General features: G+C 37.7%; 1 pseudogene; it reads left to right on the forward strand.

Moving 5' to 3' along the window:
• The window catches only part of LOC149184135 (putative apyrase 7), a 38,942-nt pseudogene extending 18,850 nt beyond the window's left edge, over positions 1-20,092 (forward strand).
• Positions 20,093-21,377: the final 1,285 nt, after the last annotated feature.

Below are 21,377 nucleotides of genomic sequence, written 5' to 3' on the forward strand. Positions count from 1 at the left end.
CAACTTGCCAAAGTACATGTTCAGCTCCAGTTGGACTTGCTTCTTGTCTTCGCTTTAGTGAGTGTGTTGAATGGGTCAGATTGCATGTGTGTGCACGATGACATGCATGTTGTTGAATCCCTTGCATACGATCAACAACACCTCACCATGTCTGCTCCATGCCAGCTACTTCGATGGATCTTTAACTTGTATGGGCACAGTTTCATCCGTGAGTGCATGTTGCGCCCACTGCTATTCATATTCCTGCTGCAACGCGTTCGTCTGTCTATGCAACTTCATGTTCTTCCTTGAGCTGCTACTTCAGTACATGCAACTAATTCTTTGTCCCATTCTCTGTCTTCACGTGATCTTCATGTCACGCCGTCACCTCATAGCCTGAGTCTCCAAAGTTGATTTCATCATCAATGGATCTGCTTGATCTTGCAACTTTGTTCTGCCTCTATGTTGTCATTCATTATATTCGTTGTGTTTGCTGCATTCGCAACATTAGTTGTGTTTGCTACATTCACTGCGTTTTCTACATTCGTTGTGTTCGTTGCATTCATTGCATTCAATATGTTGCCTTCAGCTGTTGTTCATGATGCTGCTGACTGTGATGTTGTTGTTGGTATATCTTGATGTCCTTGTCTACGAACAACTTGATATCTCTGTGAGTAGGCAAGCTCATAGACATTTGATTGACTGCATCTCCAGGTGTGCTCTGAACAGTGTCTTAGATTATGTTCTCTTATAAACCATTATACCTACATTGCTAAGAGGCAAATGAACACCTACAATACCTGGAGACATGGCAACACTCATGGCAAGCAATCTGTCAGTCAAAAACCAAAATGAACTTGAGAACTGACTTGCAACATACATGTGTGATTGATCATGAAGGTTGTGTAATTTCGGTGGGAGTTCGGGAGACTGACTGCCAAGATTGCGCAACATACAATATGGGCTACTAGGAGACTGATTGACTGCTCGAACTGCACAATGAATAGTCCAGTCTGTCTAATGACTCTTGGAATTGCACAATGCGCAATCTTAGCTGGCAATGGCTACAGGCTCAGTGACTGCATTCTGCAATTTTTTGGGCCAACAGTCACTGCCCTTCAGAAATGCATAAAACAATCCTAGAGGATAGTCGCTAGGTAGAAATGTGCATTTCCTAAGAGGAAGACAAAGCCTTCCCTCTCATGATTGCGCAATGTTGTCTTGGTGAGGCAGGGTTCGGGCCAAGGCTGCCCAGACTCGCTGACGGGCAACTGAAAGTGAATGTGAGTGCGAATGCATGGTGATACTGAGTGTAATCATAAGTGAATGATCATGCATGCAAACAAAAAATGATGGATTCAAAAAAACGAAACAACATGCATGTGGGTAAGGCGAGTCGCCGAATCAGCAACTGTTCGTGAAAAACAGTTTCATGCATGCGACAACAATGAGATAGCAATGAAAACTGAAACAGTGCTAGGAAAAGCTAGTATACATGTAAACAATAGCACACATTCAAATAAATCAAGCAAATAGTACTCACACAAATGAAAACACAAAAAGCGACAGAAATGCAACACAAGGCATGGGAAGCGGGCTTACCCAAAACAACTGAGCTAAATGTGCTGATTGCTCCTAGATGTGATGTGCGATGTCAAATCTGCAAGGTTGATGTGAGGAATGAGCTTTGTAGGTCTGGTTGATGATTTTTGATAACATCGAGGTTGTGACGCGCATGCCACAAATCTAGGGGAAGTGACACTTGGTGGGAGGTTTATGAATTGATCCTTGCATGTAACCTCCAACTGCTAAACATAGATCCCTGGAAAAAGGAATGCCTTTGCATGCTGCCTTGGGAGAGGCAGCCCATGCATGCAAGTCAATCTTGCTCGGTCCCAGAGGGAACCGGACAACTCAGCTGCACATGAATAAGGTTGTTCGGCTGCTGGGAGAAAATACACATTTCTGGATGGGAGCTAGGTTGGTTTCCCAGGAGATTTGTGCAATTTATGGGTAGAGCAACTGACTGCTGCCCAGATTTGTGCAAATTTTGGGCTGAGCAACCCTACTGGAAAAAATCACGCAATTCCCACTGGGAGTGTTGACTGGAAGAATTGCGCAATTCTGGAGCCTAGCAGGCTGCTAGACAGGATTTGAAATTTCTGGAGGGAAGGTTGGTTGCCCTCCAGAAATGCATAATTTTCTTGGGGAAGATGCTCAGCCTGCAGCTGGACCAAGTCTGGGTGATCAGCCTATGAGGGGAATGCATCGAGTTGCGATCGACAGGCTACCTTTGTGCAAGAAAAATACTGAAGCTTGTGAACTTGATGAAGCAAGGCAAGATGATGGGAAAAGTTGGTAGGGAGGATGCAAAATGAAGCTAAGGAAAAATTTTGGAGGGTGGTTGTAGCCACTACAACATCTCCACATATGAGAAACAATTATCATATCTTATCCATCCAACAATACATGAGCAACAATATGCTTTCGCCATATATGAGCAACAATATAGATCATCATCTCTCAACCATGTAAATGCATACTATAGGAAAAAACATATTCTCTTCATCCAACTACAACACATGACTCATCCATCTAATACATATCAACAACATGCATGATTCATCTAGAAATGAAAACATAAGCAATAGTATGCATAATCTAGACAAAATATCTCCAACATATCATTTTATCTCCATGGCAGCAACATATGCATGACAACATATGACATAAACATCAACTTTATTGTGCCAAACATATGATATTTTCTACTATATGGCAGTAACATCAAAATATCTTCCCTACATCAAATCAATGTCAAATATTTATGCACTACATAGGAACGCAATGGCAACACTTGTTGATCTATTAGGAAGCACAAATGTTCCCCTCGGATGTGTGATCCCCCATCACACCTAGAAAATGCACATAAGAATGGATTCCATAACACCATTAACATCAATAAAATCAGAACATATAACTACTCCAAAACTATCAACGAATGTACATGGCTGCTCCAATTAAAACAAACTGAAATAGAAAAAGAGTTAAAACTGGAAATAACAATTTAAACCATAAGGACTTCCCCTGAACACATGCATCTCTAGAAATGCATATTTGTCTTCTCATACTCTTTCGCATATGGCTACATATTTAAGAATTTTCATACAACTCATAATGAAACCATATGCTCTCCTTGAGACCATGCATGCCTCAATTTTTTGGTGGGAGACCCTTGCTGCTCTTTTCTCCTCCCAACTTTCATTTGTTGATCCATATTCTTCTTATGCGGTTGGCTTTGCACATTCTCCTCTCTCTGATGGATCTCCTGAAACACATGGGAAATTTGCAATCCTTAGCCTTATGGCCAACATTGTCACACACAAAACATCTAATGTGACCAAGGAATTGAGAAATAATTGGATATCTTCTACTTATTTTATTTTTATTCCTTGCATGTGCCCTATAGTCAATGGCCCTATGGAAAAAAATCATTGCATAAAAAACAATAACCATAAAAGGGACTACTATACCTTAAAGATGGATATTTTCTTTGCATGCATGCTTGATGTGGCTTCTCCTTTGGTTAAACCTTTTGATGAGATAGATTGATCTCTCCATTGCTGCAACTTGCTATTATGTGTCCACGACTTCCACAACTATAACACGTCCCAATTATATTCTTCTTCTTTGATCTTCGTCTCTTGTTTTGCTACTTCTTGCATGGCTTATGAATCTCATTATTTTTGTTGTAAATAGGTGCTCCAAGAATTTCAGATTTTCTTGTAGATGCTTAAACACTAGTTTTGAACCTCTCTAATTCTTCTATGGCAGAAATTTCTTCAACATTCAATTTCTGACCTTTATCCTTCAACTCCTTATCTTCAACCATGAGCCTTTGAATCTCAATTTCTGGTACTTTCACCTTGGATTTTTAATCATTTTTGCAACCGATGCTTGATCTATCACTACAATCACTAGTGCTTTCATATTCTTCTTGTGAGGAGGATTGATTTGTTACTACGATAAAAGTTGAATCCTTTTCATTTTTCTCCATTTTTGAAAAAATCAATTTTCCTCCAAGATGCAAGTTCTACAACTTATCCAACATATCTTTGGCAGTCTCATAAGGCTTCACACGCATGCTATCATATTTTGAAATACTATTCAAAATAATATTTTTATCTAAATAATTAGATTTATATTTAACACCATATTCAAGTGATAGCAAAATATCTTCATCAATGGATAAAAAATATGAATCCAAATTACTCATCAAGTTGCAAATTTACCTTCATGAAGTACTGGAATACCTTGTTGGTCCATTTTGGTAAATTTGCAAAATTTCTACCAAAATCTCCAAGATCCACTCTCCAACGATCAAGTTGCAATCAAGAGCCCCCTCTCTGATACCAATTGTTGGAAACTAGATTACTACTGAGAGGGAGGGGGTGGTGAATCAATAATGTGGCACTTTTGAACTTTTTCATCAATTATTAATCTTTTCACCATGCATGTATGAAACAAAAAACCATAGATCAAATAATCAAAATAAACATGCAACCATAAAAATAATCAACACAAAGGACACATGTGTTTCTAGTGGAGAACCCTTCTAGGGAGAAACCCACCCTACTATTGTTGCATTGTTCAGTTCTTTTATTAAGCACTGAAAATATTATACATGGATAAGCTCACTCCTATGAGCCGGAAGACTCGACATATTTCAAGTATGTTGACACTATCAGACATGAAATTCGTTCTCTCTCAAATCTTTGGACTACCATCCACTGAAGACTCCCACGATTAGTCGATCCTTGCCTGGTTACTCCTGAACTAACAACATGACTTTATAAACTTTGATCTGCTGGTCACCACCATGACAAATGAGCCTCACCTAATTTCTATCAAACTATCCAACCACCATTGGATGGATAAATATCTTCCATCTATTGAATCCGCCAATCAATGTATACGTAAAGCCTCCATGCCTTCACTTCATCCATGCGAGCCTCGTTTCATATATTTTCAGTCTGGACTCTGAAAACTTGCTCAACATGAGAACTATAGCAACAACATCAAAGTTCAATCAAATATCAAATTTTCAGCTCTAGCTTCCATAAAAAACTTCACACAAAAACTCCACACTAGTTGGAAAACAATCTCCTCAAACTCTACTCAAATCCTCATTGCATCTTCTCACTCAATCCACAAAATCATGGCTCAACCATACTTCATATCATTACTACTACAACTACAAACTGCTTAATAAATTTTGCACTAGACAATAAATGCATCTTGCAGGCTCTTCTCTAAGCTCTCACTCACTCCACACAACAACTAGACAATCAACCATACTAACAATGAGTTATCTCCAATATGTAGATGAACCCAAGTGCTCAACTCAATAATTACTTAGAACTATTCGGCTTCACAACTCTGTTCATAAGTTAGATTAGATTCAGATTCAACTCATTGACTCAATCAACCACTAACTCCACTAGCCTTTTTGATCTTTTTAACTTCAATTAACTTTTGAAGGTCCCACGAAATTTTCTGATGATAAACCAAAAAAATTTGATCAAGGATGTTGCCAAAACGCCAAAATTAGCTCAACAATATGAGGAATGCGGAGCAATTCTAGTGAAAATCCCTGGTCTCTCCCTTATCATTATCCTCTAAGCGACAGGAGCTATAACTGCTCCCTTGAGCCTGTCCTACAAGCAACTGGAGCCTAAAACCACTCCCATAGGCCTCTACGCATGCGACTAGGCTAAAGATCAATAAAATCATCAACCTATTAGCTCTGAACTTCCACCACTTGTTCCATCATCTTCTCCAACACCTTAACACTCGTCCAGCCTCTGCAACAGGTCTACAACTGATGAAATAGGCTAAGAACAAGTCAGGGATATGCTAGACCTATTCTTCCAACTTTAGCACCAAGACCAACACCGCCAACTCCTCAAGCAGCAACCACAACATCTCTAGCACCTCCAATGCTTGTAGCAACATCTCCATCACCTATAACAACATCCCCAACTCCTACAACAACAACATCAAGGAATACAACTGCCTCCATCACTGGTAGAAGGACCTCCAATTCAAAAAACCACATCTCACACATGTAGCAGCATATGCAATGTCTCCAAGGCATTTAGAGACATATGAAACATCTAGAGAAGCACTCCAACCACTTGCAACAATAGCATCTCCAAGCTACAACACAAAATCAATACCCATAGCAACAGTCCAATCCTCCTGCAATAGCAACATCTCCAACCAACTCAACATGTCTAGAATCCATCTCCTCAACAACCACAACATCATCTCCACTAGGTCTAGTCATAGGTATGTTGACATCAATGCCAACTAACAAGACCATTGCCAAAACATCCAACGCTAAGCACTCAACACACATGCATATGACCAGTAGCACCAAGAGTTTGTTGACATCAATGCCAACACTATATTCTCCACAGTGAGAAGCAAAAAACATATATTCTCCACATATGAGAAACAAGCATCGTAACTCATCCATCCAGCAATACATGAGAAGCAATATGCTTTCGCCATATATGAGCAACAATATAAATCATCATCTCTCAACCATTTAAAATAATACTATAGGCAAAAATATATTCTCTTCATGCAACTACAACACATGAATCATCCATCTAATACATATTAGCAACATGTATGATTCATCTAGAAATGAAAATATAAGAAATAATATGCATAATCTAGATGAACTATCTCCAACATATCATTTTATCTCCATGGTAGCGACTTATGCATGACAACATATGACATAAACATCAACTATATTGTGCCAAATATATGATATTTTCTACTATATGGCAGCAACATCAAAATATCTTCCCTACACCAAATCAATGTCAAATATATATGCACTACATGAGAACACAATGGAAACACTCTGCTAATCTATTAGGAAGCAAAAATGTTCCCCCTGGATGTGTGATCCCCCATCACACCTAAACAATGCACATAATAATGCCTTCCATAACACCATTAGCATCAATAAAATCAGAACAGATAACTACTCCAAAACTATCAACGAATGTGCATGACAGCTCCAACTAAAACAAACTGGAATATAAAGAGAGCTAAAACTGGAAATAACACTTCAAACCACAAGGACTTCCACTGAAGACATGCATCTCTAGAAATGCATATTTGTCTTCTCATACTCTTTCCCATATGGCTGCATAATTAAGAATTTGCATACGACTCATAATGCAACCATATGCTCTCCCTGAGACCATGCATGCCTCAATTTTTGGTGGGAGACCCTTGCTGATCTTTTCTCCTCCCAACTTTCATTTTTTGATCCATCTTCTTCTTATGCGGTTGGCTTTGCACATTCTCCTCTCTCTGAATGGATCTCCTAAAACACATGGGCAATTTGCAATCCTTGGCCTTATGGCCAACATTGTCACACACAAAACATCTAATGTGACCAAGGAATTGAGGAATAACTGGATATCTTCTAATTATTTGATTTTTATTTCTTGCATGTGCCCTATAGTCAATAGCCCTATGGCCAAAAATTGTTTCATGAGAAACAATAACCATAAAAAGGACTATTATACCTGAAAGATGGATATTTCCTTTGCATGCACGCTTGATGTGGCTTCTCCTTTGGTTGCTCCTTTTGATGAGAGAGATTGATCTCTCCATTGCTACAACTTGCTACTATGTGTCCACGAATTCCACAACTATAACGCTTCCCAACTGTATTCTTCTTCTTTGATCTTCGTCTCTTGTTTTGAGGCTTCTTGCATGACTTATGAATCTCATTATTTTTGTTGTAAATAGGTGCTCCAAGAATTTCATATTTTCTTGTAGATGCTTTAACACTAGTTTTGAGCCTCTCCAATTCTTCTCTCGCAGAAATTTCTTCACCCTTCAATTTCTGACATTTATCCTTCAACTCCTTGTCTTCAGCCATGAGCCTTTGAATCTCAACTTCTGGTGCTTTCACCTTGAATTTCTCATCATTTTTGCAACTAATGCTTGATCTATCACTACAATCACTAGTTCTTTCATATTCTTCTTGTGAGGAGGATTGATTTGTTATTGCGATAAAAGTTGAATCCTTTTCATTTTTCTCCATTTTTAAAAAAGGCAATTTTCCTCCAAGATACAAGTTCTACAACTTATCCAACATATCTTTGGCAATCTCATAATGCTTCACACGCATGCTATCAGATTTTGAAATACTATTCAAAATGATATTTTTATCTCAATCATTAGATTTATATTTAACACCATATTCAAGTGATAGCAAAATATCTTCATTAATAGATAAAAAATATGAATCCAAATTTACTCGTCAAGTTGCAAATTTACCTTCATGAAGTACTGGAATACCTTATTGGTCCATTTAGGTAAATTTGCAAAATTTCTACCAAAATCTCTAAGATCCACTCTCCAGCGATCAAGCTACAATTGAGAGCCCTCGCTCTGATACCAATTGTTGGAAACTAGATTACTACTAAGAGGGGGTGGGGGTGAATCAGTAGTGTGGCACATTTGAACTTTTTCACCAATTATTAATCTTTTCACCATGCATGTACTGAAACAAAAAACCATAGATCAGAGAATCAAAATAAACATGCAACCATAAACATAATCAACACAAAGGGAACATGTGTTTTTGGTGGAAAACCCTTCTAGGGAGAAAACCACCCTACTATTGTTGCGTTGTTCAATTCTTTTATTAAGCGCTGAATGAATTATGCATGGATAAGCTTAGTTCTATGAGCCGAAAGACTCAACATATTTCATGTTGACACTATCAAACATGAAATTCTTTCTCTCTCGAATCTTTGGACTACCATCCACTGAAGACTCCCATGATCAGTCAATCCTTGCTCGGTTACTCATGAACTAACAACATGACTCTATAAACTCTAAACTACTGGTCACCACCATGACCAATGAGCCTCACCCAATTTCTATCAAACTATCCAACCACCATTGGATGGATAAATCTCTTCCATCTATTGAATCCGCCAATCATTGTATACTCAAAGCCTCCATGCCTTCACTTCCTCCATGCGAGCCTCATTTCATATATTTTCAGACTGGACTCTGAAAACTTGCTCAACATGAGCACTATGGTAGCTTAGCATCAAAGTTCAATAAAATATCAAATTTGCAGCTCTAGCTTCCATCAAAAACTTCACACAAAAACTCCACACCAGTTGGAAAACAATCTCCTCAAACTCTACTCAAATCCTCATTGCATCTTCTCACCCAATCCACAAAATCATGGCTCAAACATACTTCATCTCATTACTACTACAACTGCAAACTGCTTAATAAATTTTGCACTAGACAATAGATGCATCTTGCAGGCTCTTCTCTAAGCTCTCACTCACTCCACACAACAACAAGATAATCAACCATACTAACAATGAGTTATCTCCAATATGTAGATGAACCCAAGTGCTCAACTCAATAATTACTTAGAACTATTAGGCTTCACAACTCTGTTCATAAGTTAGATTAGATTTAGATTCAACTCATTGACTCAATCAACCAATAACTCCACTAGCCTTTTTTATCTTTTTAACTTTAATAAACTTTTGAAGGTCCCACAAAATTTTCTGATGATAAACCAAAAATTTTTGATCAAGAATGTCGCCAAAACGCCAAAATTAGCTCAACAATGCGAGGAATGTGGAGCAATTCTCATTAAAAAATCCCTAGTCACTCCCTTATCATTATCCTCTAATCGACAGGAGCTATAACTTCTCCCTTGAACCTATCCTACAAGCGACTGGAGCCTAAAACCACTCCCATAGGCCTCTACGCATGCGACTAGGGCTAAAGATTAATAAAATCATCAACCTCTTAGCTCTGACTTCCGCCACTTGTTCCATCATCTTCTCCAACACCTTAACACTCGTCCAAGCCTTTGCAACAGGTCTACAACTGATGAAATAGGCTAAGAACAAGTTAGTGACATGCTAGACCTATTCTGCCAACTTTAGCACCAAGACCAACACCTCCAGCTCCTCAAGCAACAACCACAACATCTCTAGCACCTCCAATGCTTGTAGAAACATCTCCATCACCTATAACAACATCCCCAACTCGTGCAACAACAACATCAAGGAATACAACTACCTCCATCACTGGTAGAAGCACCTCCAATACAAGCAACCACATCTCACACATGTAGCAGCATATGTAATGTCTCCAAGACATTTAGAGACATATGCAACATCTAGAGAAGCACTCCAACCACTTGCAACAATAGCATCTCCAAGCTACAACACAGCATCAACACCCATAACAACATTCCAATCTTCCTGCTATAGCAACATCTCCAACCAACTCAACATGTCTAGAATCCATCTCCTCAACAACCACAACATCATCTCCACTAGGTCTAGTCATAGGTATGTTGACATCAATGCCAACTAACAAGACCATCGCCAAAACATCCAACACTAAGCACTCAGCACACATGCATATGACCAGTAGCACCAAGATTTTGTTGACATCAATGCCAACACTACAATGCCAACATGGAAACCCTCAAGGGGAAGAAAACCACCCTGTTGTTGTTGCACTATTCTCTTTCTTTTATTATCAATTAATTTCTTTTATAAATGCTAACCCCAACTAGCTAGGAGCCACTACTCCTCTGCAATAGTTTGTTGGCCACCACCATCTAGGAAGCCCCAACCCACTGCCAACTATTTGCTGGCCACTACCAGCAAGGAGTCACTACTCCTATCTTGGCAAGCCACCACTTGCTGGAGGTCCCAACCTCCTCAAATTATCAAGGCCGTGATTTCATTCATTTTCATACTGGACCCCAAAGCAAACAAACAAACTTTGCAACATATAAATAAACCAACTCACTCTACAACATATAAATAAACCAACTCTCTTTGTAACACAATCTCAACCTCTCTAACTGGTGCTCACTGCTACATATATTCAAACAACTTCATTATGCATTGTAGCTCAACTAAACTCCAACACTAACATATCATATTTATGCTAATTTCTCCCTCATCAAGTAAGTCTAAATCAAATCTCTAATTACACACCATTTCTCTTGATGACCACATTAAATAAACGCTCACACCAAATGCCATGGAAAAAACCCTTAGTAATTGCCTCACAAAAGTCTTCACCTAGATTTATACATATCCTCAATACAACATCATCACACTATAATACACAATTCTATCCATTTCCAACAATAACAACACACTTGCAATCGTGATATACCCCAAAACACATATGAAACCAAACAATGCTATTGTCAACAAAAATTATAATAACATTACTTTATTTATTTGTTAAATATTTTAATCATTTTTAAATAAATAAATAAAAACATTTTAATATTAAAAATAAAATTAAAAACCATATAAAAAATAAAATTATTAAAGTTTATATGCTTTTCACTTAGAACTTTTCAAAATTAGTGAAATTCTTTATACAATAATAAATAATATAACTTACATTCCAACTTTGCTAGTTGCAAATAAATTAAAGTAATTCCGTTGTGATCTTTCATATGTTATATAAATCATAACTCTTGCAAATATATAAAATAAATAAGATCTTTTATAGATTATATAAATATAAACCATAATTAGTGTATATAAAATGAATGAGTTTTTTATTCAAATAATAAATAATATAACTTACATTCCAACTTTGCTGGTTGCAAATTAATTAAAATAATTCCACCTGTGATCTTTCGTATGTTATATAAACCATAACTCTTGCAATATATAAAATAAATGAGATCTTTCATATATTATATAAACCATAACTCGTGCAAATATATAAAATGAATGAGTTGCAATTAAAATATCTCCTTCCTTTGTGATCTTTCATATGTCATATAAACCATGATTCTGACAAATATATAAAATAAATGAAAAATTTTGTTAAACAAATATAAGTATATTAGCATTTTTGGGATTCAACTGCGTTAAGTAAGTCATTCAAACGTATGACCATTTCCATGAGAGGTAGTCGTAACTGACTAATTTCTCATGATTTTTGAATAGTTCACTTAGCACTCATTGCATCGGGTGATGCTCACAGGGGTGAAGAAGTGGGATTGAAACTAGTGAAATGTGGAGAACGAATCACATAGCATCAATCATCACTTCCGGGGCTTGCACCCGGTAACCAGGACTTCCCAGGAGGTCACCCATCCCAGAACTCCTCTGGCTCAAGCGCGCTTAACTGTGGAGTTTTCCCCACAATCAAGCCCACTTAGCTTGCTACCCCATTTGCAAAACCTTAGCAAGTATTGTGCCTCATGAATAACTTTACATGTTTATGTTATGAACTTGGTTAATGCTTATTTATTATGTTCATTGATATATTATTATTAATATTATTTAATGAAAAGTTAATATATTTTGATTCATGTAATTATCAATTATATATATATATATATATATTAATAAAAATAATAATGAAGTTGTGAATATATTTATTATTGTAATTTTTTTTTCTAATTTATATCAGTTTACATATTGTAATATTTATGGTTTTTTTAAAGCTTTCTAGAGATATTTATATTATTGAAAGATCTCATGTTCCAGTAGTGCGAAATTTTTTTATCATTTTTATCAGTGACTAGGAATGTTTAAAAACCAGTGTTTGCATATGGCATAGTGATGTTCCAGTCGTGGGAAGAAGATCCATTTCTCACTCTACCACTCCAACTTCCTTCAGATTTGTTGTGTATTTATTTATAATCACAGGGCCAGTCGTCCTATAAAGACCCATGTGTGTGAACAGCAAGCAAGTGATTTGAGTTGGAAAAGTGTAATGCGATTTGAGTTGGAAAAGTGTAATGCAATGAGGAAATTCAGAGAGAAGACAAATTTTTTGACTGTCAGAGAGAAGACAAACTTTTTGACTTGACGCAAAGAGAAATGGGCCCTGGGAAACAAAAGATAGTGGATACAGCAGCACTATGAACAATAGATAGTGGATACAGCAGCATTATGAACAATAATGGAGAAAATAAAATCATTGACTTAAGTGTGGGCGAGCAACATCGCGGAAAATCTTTCCAAAAATTAAGTGAAATTTTGTGCCATTAGTGTATAAAAAATTAAATTTAAGTGGAATAAAAAACTTCAGAAAGAAGACAAACTTTTTGACTTGACGCTTGACGTGGGAAAGGAGAGAGAGAAATGGGCCCTGGGAAACAAAAGATAGTGGTACTATGAACAACAATGAAGAAAATAAAATCATTTAAATTCGAACAGGGAAAGCGTCGCGGAAAATCTTTCCAAAAATGAAGTGAAAATCTTGGTGATTCATTGTTGTTCATAGTGGCACTATCTTTTTGACTTGACGCTTGATGTGGGAAAAGAGAGAGAAATGGGCCCTGCGAAACAAAAGATAGTGCCACTATGAACAACAATGAAGAAAAAAAAAAAAGAGAGTAGGGAAAATGGGCCGTGGGAAACAAAAGATAGTGGATAGAGCAGCACTTGTCATATAGAGTTCCGCGTATGAAAAAACAATGAAGAAAATAAAATCATTTAAATTGGAACACGGAAAGCAAAAATTACTGTGTATTGACTTGTTGATTCAGTGTGGGCGAGCAACATCGCGGAAAATCTTTTCAAAGACTAAGTGGAATTTTGTGTCATTCATGTATAAAAAATTCAGTTTAAGTGGAATTGTGTGCCCTTCCTGAAAGAAAGACCAGGAAAAAGAGGGTTTTCATTTTCATTTAAAGTTCGGCGTATGAACAAAAGTGAAAAATATAAAAATCATTTAAATTGGAAAATTGTAATGAAATCAGACATTTAGGGAAAGCAAAAATTGCGGGCTATTGACTTGATTCAGTGTGGGCCACTGTGCGAGGACAACGCCGAAATTTTTCCTAGAAGTTAATTAAATTTTTTATAAAAAAGAAGAATATAAAGAAAAGTGAAGAATTTTAGGAAAAGTGAGAATGGCAGGGTCTTGAGAGCAAACGCGTAAAGAAAGTGGCCAAAAATCTTTCCAAAAGTTTATTGGAATTTTGTGGCATTTACAGATTTGGAGAAAGGGAGGAGGAGGGACCTCACGACTTGACCCGAGAAATGAAGAAAATAAAATCATTTTAAATTGGAAAGCAAAATTTCAATCCCGCATTCTTACGGCAAAAACAGTAAAGGCAGTAAAATCTGGAGATATTTTCAATAAATCTGCCATTCGATTTCGATTGTACTATTTTCTTATTTTCTTTGTTACCCGATCAAATGTTTTCGAATTTTGGGGTTTGATATTTTTCAAAATTTTGGTGTGTATTTTTGTTTAATAAATAAATATTAAATTTTTGCTTAATAAATAAAGATTATTATTTGTATGGTATATGGTTTGTAATAAATATATGTGGTATTATATAGTTAATTTATTTAAAAAATTAAATGTTTATTTTTTTTAAATAAAAATATATGAATTTTTTGAAAAAAATATAATTGAGTAATAAAAAAGAGATTTTGTATGTGAATATTTCATAAAATTGTTTTACCAACATACAATTTTTACAATACTTTATTTTATTAATTACGCCGTAATGCGTTCTCTCTGAGAAGAACTCCCCTCCCTGCGGCGGTGTCGTTATGGGCCCTTAGATCGATTGTTAGACGATGGAATAAACTCCAACCATTAGATCATCGGCCTTTTTAGAAACGAAGCGTCACCGAAGAGAGGCCCAGCGATGGATGAGAGAGGACAACAATCTGAGGCGCCTCGATCCCCTTCGATCTGAACATCAGGGAGCTCTATGAAGCGGATCATGTCCCTTGACGAAGATGGCAGGGTGTGGTGAGGAGAATACCGGCTCAGGGCGAGTCATTTCTCTGCATCTTCATCAGCTTCTGGCTCTTCTGTTTCATCTTCTGCATTGCCGCCCTTAGCTTCACCCTTCAGGTCTGCATGGGCAGGTTATGGAAAGACAGGTGGCCTGCGGCTTTCATCGTCTCTCCAAGACTTCTCAACATACCGCAAGGTTGGTTCTGAAGAAGGGGATTTAGCCTTGAGCGGTGCTGGTATTCTTCGAACAAAACCTTCATCGATAAGGGAGGGCACAGGAGGAGGCACTAGCTTTTCAAAGGAGAAGGGCCTACCTTCAACACCATTGAGAAAACAATGCTGGTTAAAGGTCGCTGTTGGGTTTTTACTTCTCTTAATGCTTTTAATTCTGATCATTGCGGGATTTGGTTGGTTAAAATCTTATCGGAGTACATAGGCATCACATTTTTCTATAGTTTTGGACTGTGGGAGCACTGGTACCCGAGTTTATGTGTATGAGTGGGTGCGGAATGATGGCAAGCATCAAGGGAGTCTTCCAATGGTGCTGCGCCCATTTCCTGAAGGTACTGATGGCAAGTCAAGGCAACAGAATGGTCGAGCTTATCATCGCATGGAAACTGAACCTGGTTTTGATAAACTTTTACACAATGAATCAGGGTTGAGGTCAGCCATGGAACCACTGCTCCAGTGGGCTGAAAAGCAAATACCGGCTCATGCTCATAAAAATAGCCCTCTTTTCCTTTTGGCCACAGCAGGGCTTCGCAGGATGCCAAGTTCAGATTCAGAATGGATCCTGGACAAGGCATGGTCAATTCTAGAAGAATCTCCATTTATGTGTCGAAGAAACTGGGTTAGGATAATTACTGGGGTAGAAGAGGCTTACTATGGATGGGTAGCTCTTAATTATATGATGGGTAGATTGCAGAATATGCCGATTCTGGAGACGTTTGGTGCACTTGACTTAGGGGGTTCCTCATTACAGGTGACATTTGAATCTAAATATGGCTTGAATCTGACCATTGGAACAATGAAACACCATCTAAATGCATATTCTCTTACAGGTTATGGCCTAAATGATGCCTTTGAAAAGTCCGTTGTACTTCTACTCAGAAAAAATTTAAAAACTGACAGTGGGAAATTCTCTGGTGGTCAGTTGCATCTCAATCATCCTTGCATACATGCTGGTTATAGACAGCAATACTCATGTTCTCAGTGTTCTTTCTTACTCCAGAATGGAAGTCCTCTGGTTGGTGGAAGAGACATAAGTAAAGAAGAATCTCGAGTAGGGCTTGAGTTGATTGGTGAGCCCAACTGGGAAGAATGTGAAGCTCTAGCGAAATCAACCATAAATGCCTCTGAATGGTCACATTCGGGGGCAGGGACAGACTGCAAACAACATCCTTGTGCTATCAGTGATCAGCAGCAACAATCTCAAGGGCAATTCTATGCTATGTCAGGTTTCTTTGTTGTGTTCAAGTTTTTTAATCTATCTGCTGCTGCTTCATTTAATGATGTTCTAGAGAAGGGTCGGGAGTTCTGCACTAAAACTTGGCAAGACGCTGAGCGGAGTGTTGTTCCACAGCCTTTTATAGAACAATATTGTTTTCGTGCTCCATATATAGTATCACTCCTGAGAGATGGTTTGCAATTGAAGGAGCAACAAGTAGTTGTGGGGTCTGGTAGCATTACTTGGACTTTAGGTGCTGCATTGTTCCATCGGTAATGGAATTTCTCCAAGTCGTTCTGGTAAGCTCTGTAACTGAAACTTTAAATTATTCATCTTCAACAGTTTTTTGGCCATTTTGATTAAATTCTTCCAGATCCATCACAGTGAGTTTTTTGAGTTGACATTTTGATCCACCTAGAGTGGCTCACCATCAGGACTCAAAAAACACTTGCTGGCTCGAAGCCTCCAAATATCAACTCAAAAAATTCAGTGTGATGGATCCAAAAAAAATAATCAAAGTTATTCACATCACAGAAGCCTTAACTCAGAAAAAACTTATTTTACCAATTGAATAATCTTGATTGATCATTTTTCTTTTCCTTCACTCACTTGACAATCTGCCTCTATATGTTTGTGTTTATGTTGCCTTTTAATTCTCTTTTCTTTCAGAGGCTATGCATTTATTACTCTTCGCTGCATCTTATGCTTATGTCAAGTTTTTAACCTCCGTGGTTACAGAAATGTTGATTCCCCTGCTTTTTCCACAAGTCCGCTGCATATGTTTGCATAAAAATTTCACTTAAGTTTCTTATTGAATTTACAAGTGTTTGTTGCTTGAGTGCCATGCTTGGTTGTCTTTGGTTTGCCAAAGGTTTTGAGAAGATTAATACGATTAGTTTGGACTAGTGCTTAGCTGAGTATTAGCAATAGTTTATAATTTCTGTAACTATACTCATGATGATGATTTGTTCCATGAAAAAATAACACACAACAAAGGATCTGTACATGTGAACCTGTAGTATGTGGAATAAAGTCAGCTCACTCCCGTTGAGGATGTCAATTAATTTTCTCATGTTCCACTAATCTCAACAAGGGTAAAACCACAGAAGAGGCATCCTCAGGTCATGAGCTGTTCAAGACTAAAAGCTCATGGGCTCTTGATATGTTTGGCTATTGCTGTTCCACATTTTTCATTTTTGTGATTACTACACAATTAAATGCAGAACAAGTTTAAAGTCTATGAAGTGTTTCAGATGATTGGGAACACCTATGGCAGTATTGTGTGGAAAATGGGTATATTATAATGTGGCATTGTGGCTGCATCTAATGTTTCCTCATAATCAGGTTTCTGGGATTCCAAGTGAGCTGAGGTGCCTCCCTTCCTGGATGCTTTGTTCACAAGGATGAAACCAAGTGCCTTTGATGCACCATTTGCGTGAGTCAAGAACTGTGGATATGAAGAATGGGATACTCGATGACATTCTACATGATATCGTTGACGTTGTTGGATTATGTCAAACAGTCAAAGTGGACAATGAAACATTTGGAGATTCCATGAATTTCAAAAAGCATGCCTTCCTTAAAGCAAATATAAAAGATTTAACACTATACACAGGATACTTCCCAAAGCTTGTTTAATTATAAAACACATATATTTCTCAAATGTAGAAGTCATACCATGTGTGTGTTCCTTAATAAACCTTATAATAGAGTTTATAGAGCTGATCTTTTCTACGGACGAGATAGTCATTTAGGAAAAGAGGCTAACTTGAATTTGAAATGTTGTGTGGTCATTAGTATGTGTCGTAACTATGTTAAAGAAGCGACCAAATTGAAGAAACAGCAAGTGTATTTCCCTGGAGGTACCTTGTAGTACTGAGAAATTATTAATGATATGTTTTTCACCCCTTGTATTTAATATGCAAACAGGAATCTAGCAATTAGTTATTTCGTTTTTTCTATTCAAGACCAGATCCATAGTGCCTAAATTTGCTACTGGGCTAACCTGCATAGCCATGACTCTTTTCAGCATCTGGTCACAAAGGAGTGTCCTCTCTAGTTCTGTTTTCACACCAACACGTTTCTTGGCAAGTGCCTTAGGGCATCTTAGTTGACCCTTGTTTCTGGTCATATGCTCAGGATTCTTTCCTTGTTCCCTGCTTGTGAAATGTGTCAAAAAGATCTGAGCTATAACATCAATTGTAACATTGCAGATCATGCTTGTCACTATTTTTTTTATGCTCCTCTTCATTGGCCACTGATCCATGGCAATGCATTCCTTTTCTGATGAGTGACATTCAGAAGAAGTTTTTAACATTAGAATAGTTTGATTCCAATTTTGGTTATAATTTAATACAATGCATACTTCTTCGATCCTGGAAATTGAGGGAAAATTTTACATGCAAGAGATATCGAAGACAGTGGACCTTCGTAGGTAGTTAATCCAGGGGATAACCATCAACATGGTGACAAACTCAAGTTGAATGTGTTTCCCGTGTGATCTAGGCTTAACTTTCCCCAACCTCTTACATGCTCATTATTTGCTTATCATTTCCTTTTTTCTCCAAAGGCATTGCTCTAAGTTACTCTTGACAAACGGAGTTATACGGGGAAGTTGTTCATATCATGGACAGAATTAGCAAGGATCGAATAGAAGTTCACCACTTTTGCATCTCTCCAAAAGCTTTAGCTTTGTTTACACATACTGTAAACATGGATACGTTTTGGATCTGATTGGATTTCTTTTTTTATGGGCTTGGTTCTGATGCAACTGACATTTATTTACAATGAGGAATTTCATCTCTTCTTTTCCATTTTCCTAAAGTTGTTTGAACTCATTTCTAGAATTGCTAACTGGTGTGGTTGAAGCTACTATAGAAAACTAAAAAAGGATCAAATAAGGCAATTCTAGGGGATGGGCTGACATCCATTGTAGGAGGTAGGCTGCATGTTCTACTCTTCTCATGTATTATCATTGAACTGAAATTTAAGTCCAGGACTACAGTTTGTAGATCTGTTTCTATTGTCTTTGGTGCTTTGATCCTTCAACTAGTTTCCCCCATTTTATTCTGTCTCATGTGTTGTGAAACTGCCTTCCCTATAAGTGGTTCGGGGGAGAAGCTTTGCTTCTTTTAATAACATGCTCAGTCTACTAATCCTGATTGGATGGGATAGAAATTCATGTGGTCGCCATTAAGATTTCTATTGTTTAGTTTTACTTTACAAGAAGGATTTTGTATCTACTTTATTGATCTCATCACAGGAAACCTTCCAAATTCATTTGTCATGTAATTCTAATAATGTTGTTTATTCTTCCTTGAAATGAAATTAAAACAGTTATGAATCATGATGTTGCAAATTGTATATGATTTCTGTTTGTGTTTTCCCAAGCATCATATTCTGTAATGTAACTGGAATTATTTTTCTTCATTATTTTCAGGGGATGGAAGAGCAAAGATACCACTTAGCCCTTCAAATTCAGGGTGTCAGCAACCATTTGGACTTGCGCAAAGCCTTGCGGGTGGAAGTGTGCAACATGCTGATTCTCTCAAGCACCAGTCAACTGTGTCAGTTGGATTGTGTTTTCCAAGCAATTTGGGGCAAATACAAACTGATACTGGACCCTTGTGGACGCCTCACAGAGGTCAAATGCGGTTGCAGAGTCGACGATCACAATCAAGAGAAGATCTCAGTTTATCAGTTTTAGAGAGCCATGTCGTCAAGTTGTGATGGCTAGAAGCTGTATATAGATTTTAGAGAAAGGCTGTGCTTTTCTCAAAAGTGTACATTACAGGAGAATCTGGAATATCAACTTGTTAAGTGAGTGTAGCTTTATGCAGCATCTCTCGGCTGGTTCTTTATGTATTGAGGGGAGATCCCTACAGCACAACTGAAATATATACTAAAATATTGCGAATTGTATTTTTGGTCTCTCCACATTTTGGCGGATGGTTGGATCTTGTTAATTTTATCTGTAATGTTAGCATATTCATCTCGCTTAGCGTCTTTGATGGATATTTGTAACATAAATGCATTTTAAATTTTTTCAACTTCAGGTCGCTGACAGCCAAATGTCATATTATAGAGTTATCATTTTATTCTTTTTGGAAATTTCGAAATCTCTTGGGACCCGTGTTGTTTCCTGGCAGTGTAAAGTTTCTTTACTTTTCAGAGGTTAAAAGGAAGCTTCTGAACACAGTTCATTGGCAGTTCATTCATGTGTTATCTTTAATAGTCAAACTCCAAGTTCATAGGATTCAATTAGTCTCCAAACCTTTTAGACTATTTAAATTTATACCAATTGCAAATAATTATTACAACAATGTACTTGATTTATATCATTCAATTTTTTAATCAGGAAAGAAAATTGATCTTAAATTTAGGAAATGTCATTTTTCGGAGCCAAAATGGCAGAAAATAGTGGTTGGAATACCGTAATTACGCCGTAAGGCGTTCCCTCTGAGAGGAACTCCCCTCCGTGCCGCGGTGTCTCGTTATGGGCCCTTAGATCGATTGTTAGACGATGGAATAAACTCCAACCATTAGATCATCGGCCTTTTTAGAAACCAAGCGTCAGCGAAGAGAGGCCAAGCGTCTGTGGATGGATGAGAGAGGACAGCAATCTGAGGCGCCTCGATCCCCTTCGATCTGAACATCAGGGAGCTCTATGAAGCGGATCATGTCCCTTGACGAAGATGGCAGGGTGTGGTGAGGAGAGCCGTCCATCCATTCGGCGGTGAAGAAGGTGACAGAAAACCCATGGTACACAGTCAGCCGAATATTCACACCAGTTCACACCAGTTCTTCACTTGATCGCTCTACTTTGTGGTCACTCATTTCATGGCTCCTCGGCATTCTCGTTCTCTGTTGGCGAAAGCTTTCTTATTCTTTATTCTTATTCTTTCCCCGTTGCAATTTCCACAGGGCTTTGCATTGCAATCAGCCATGCAATTCAAAGAAAAACCAAATATTCTTGCAGCAGATGTCTTCCCTGTACCTCTGGGCCCATGAAAAAGATAAAAGGGTGCAATCTTATCTTTGTTAATTGCACTGGAAAGAGCTTGAGCAATAATGCTCTGCCCAACCAGTTCCTCGAAAGACTTGGGACTGTACT

This window comes from Pinus tabuliformis, chromosome 3_2 (genome assembly GCF_031772625.1).
Source record: "Pinus tabuliformis cultivar Carrire ecotype Pingquan chromosome 3_2, CPIR1, whole genome shotgun sequence".
NCBI lineage: Eukaryota > Viridiplantae > Streptophyta > Pinopsida > Pinales > Pinaceae > Pinus > Pinus tabuliformis.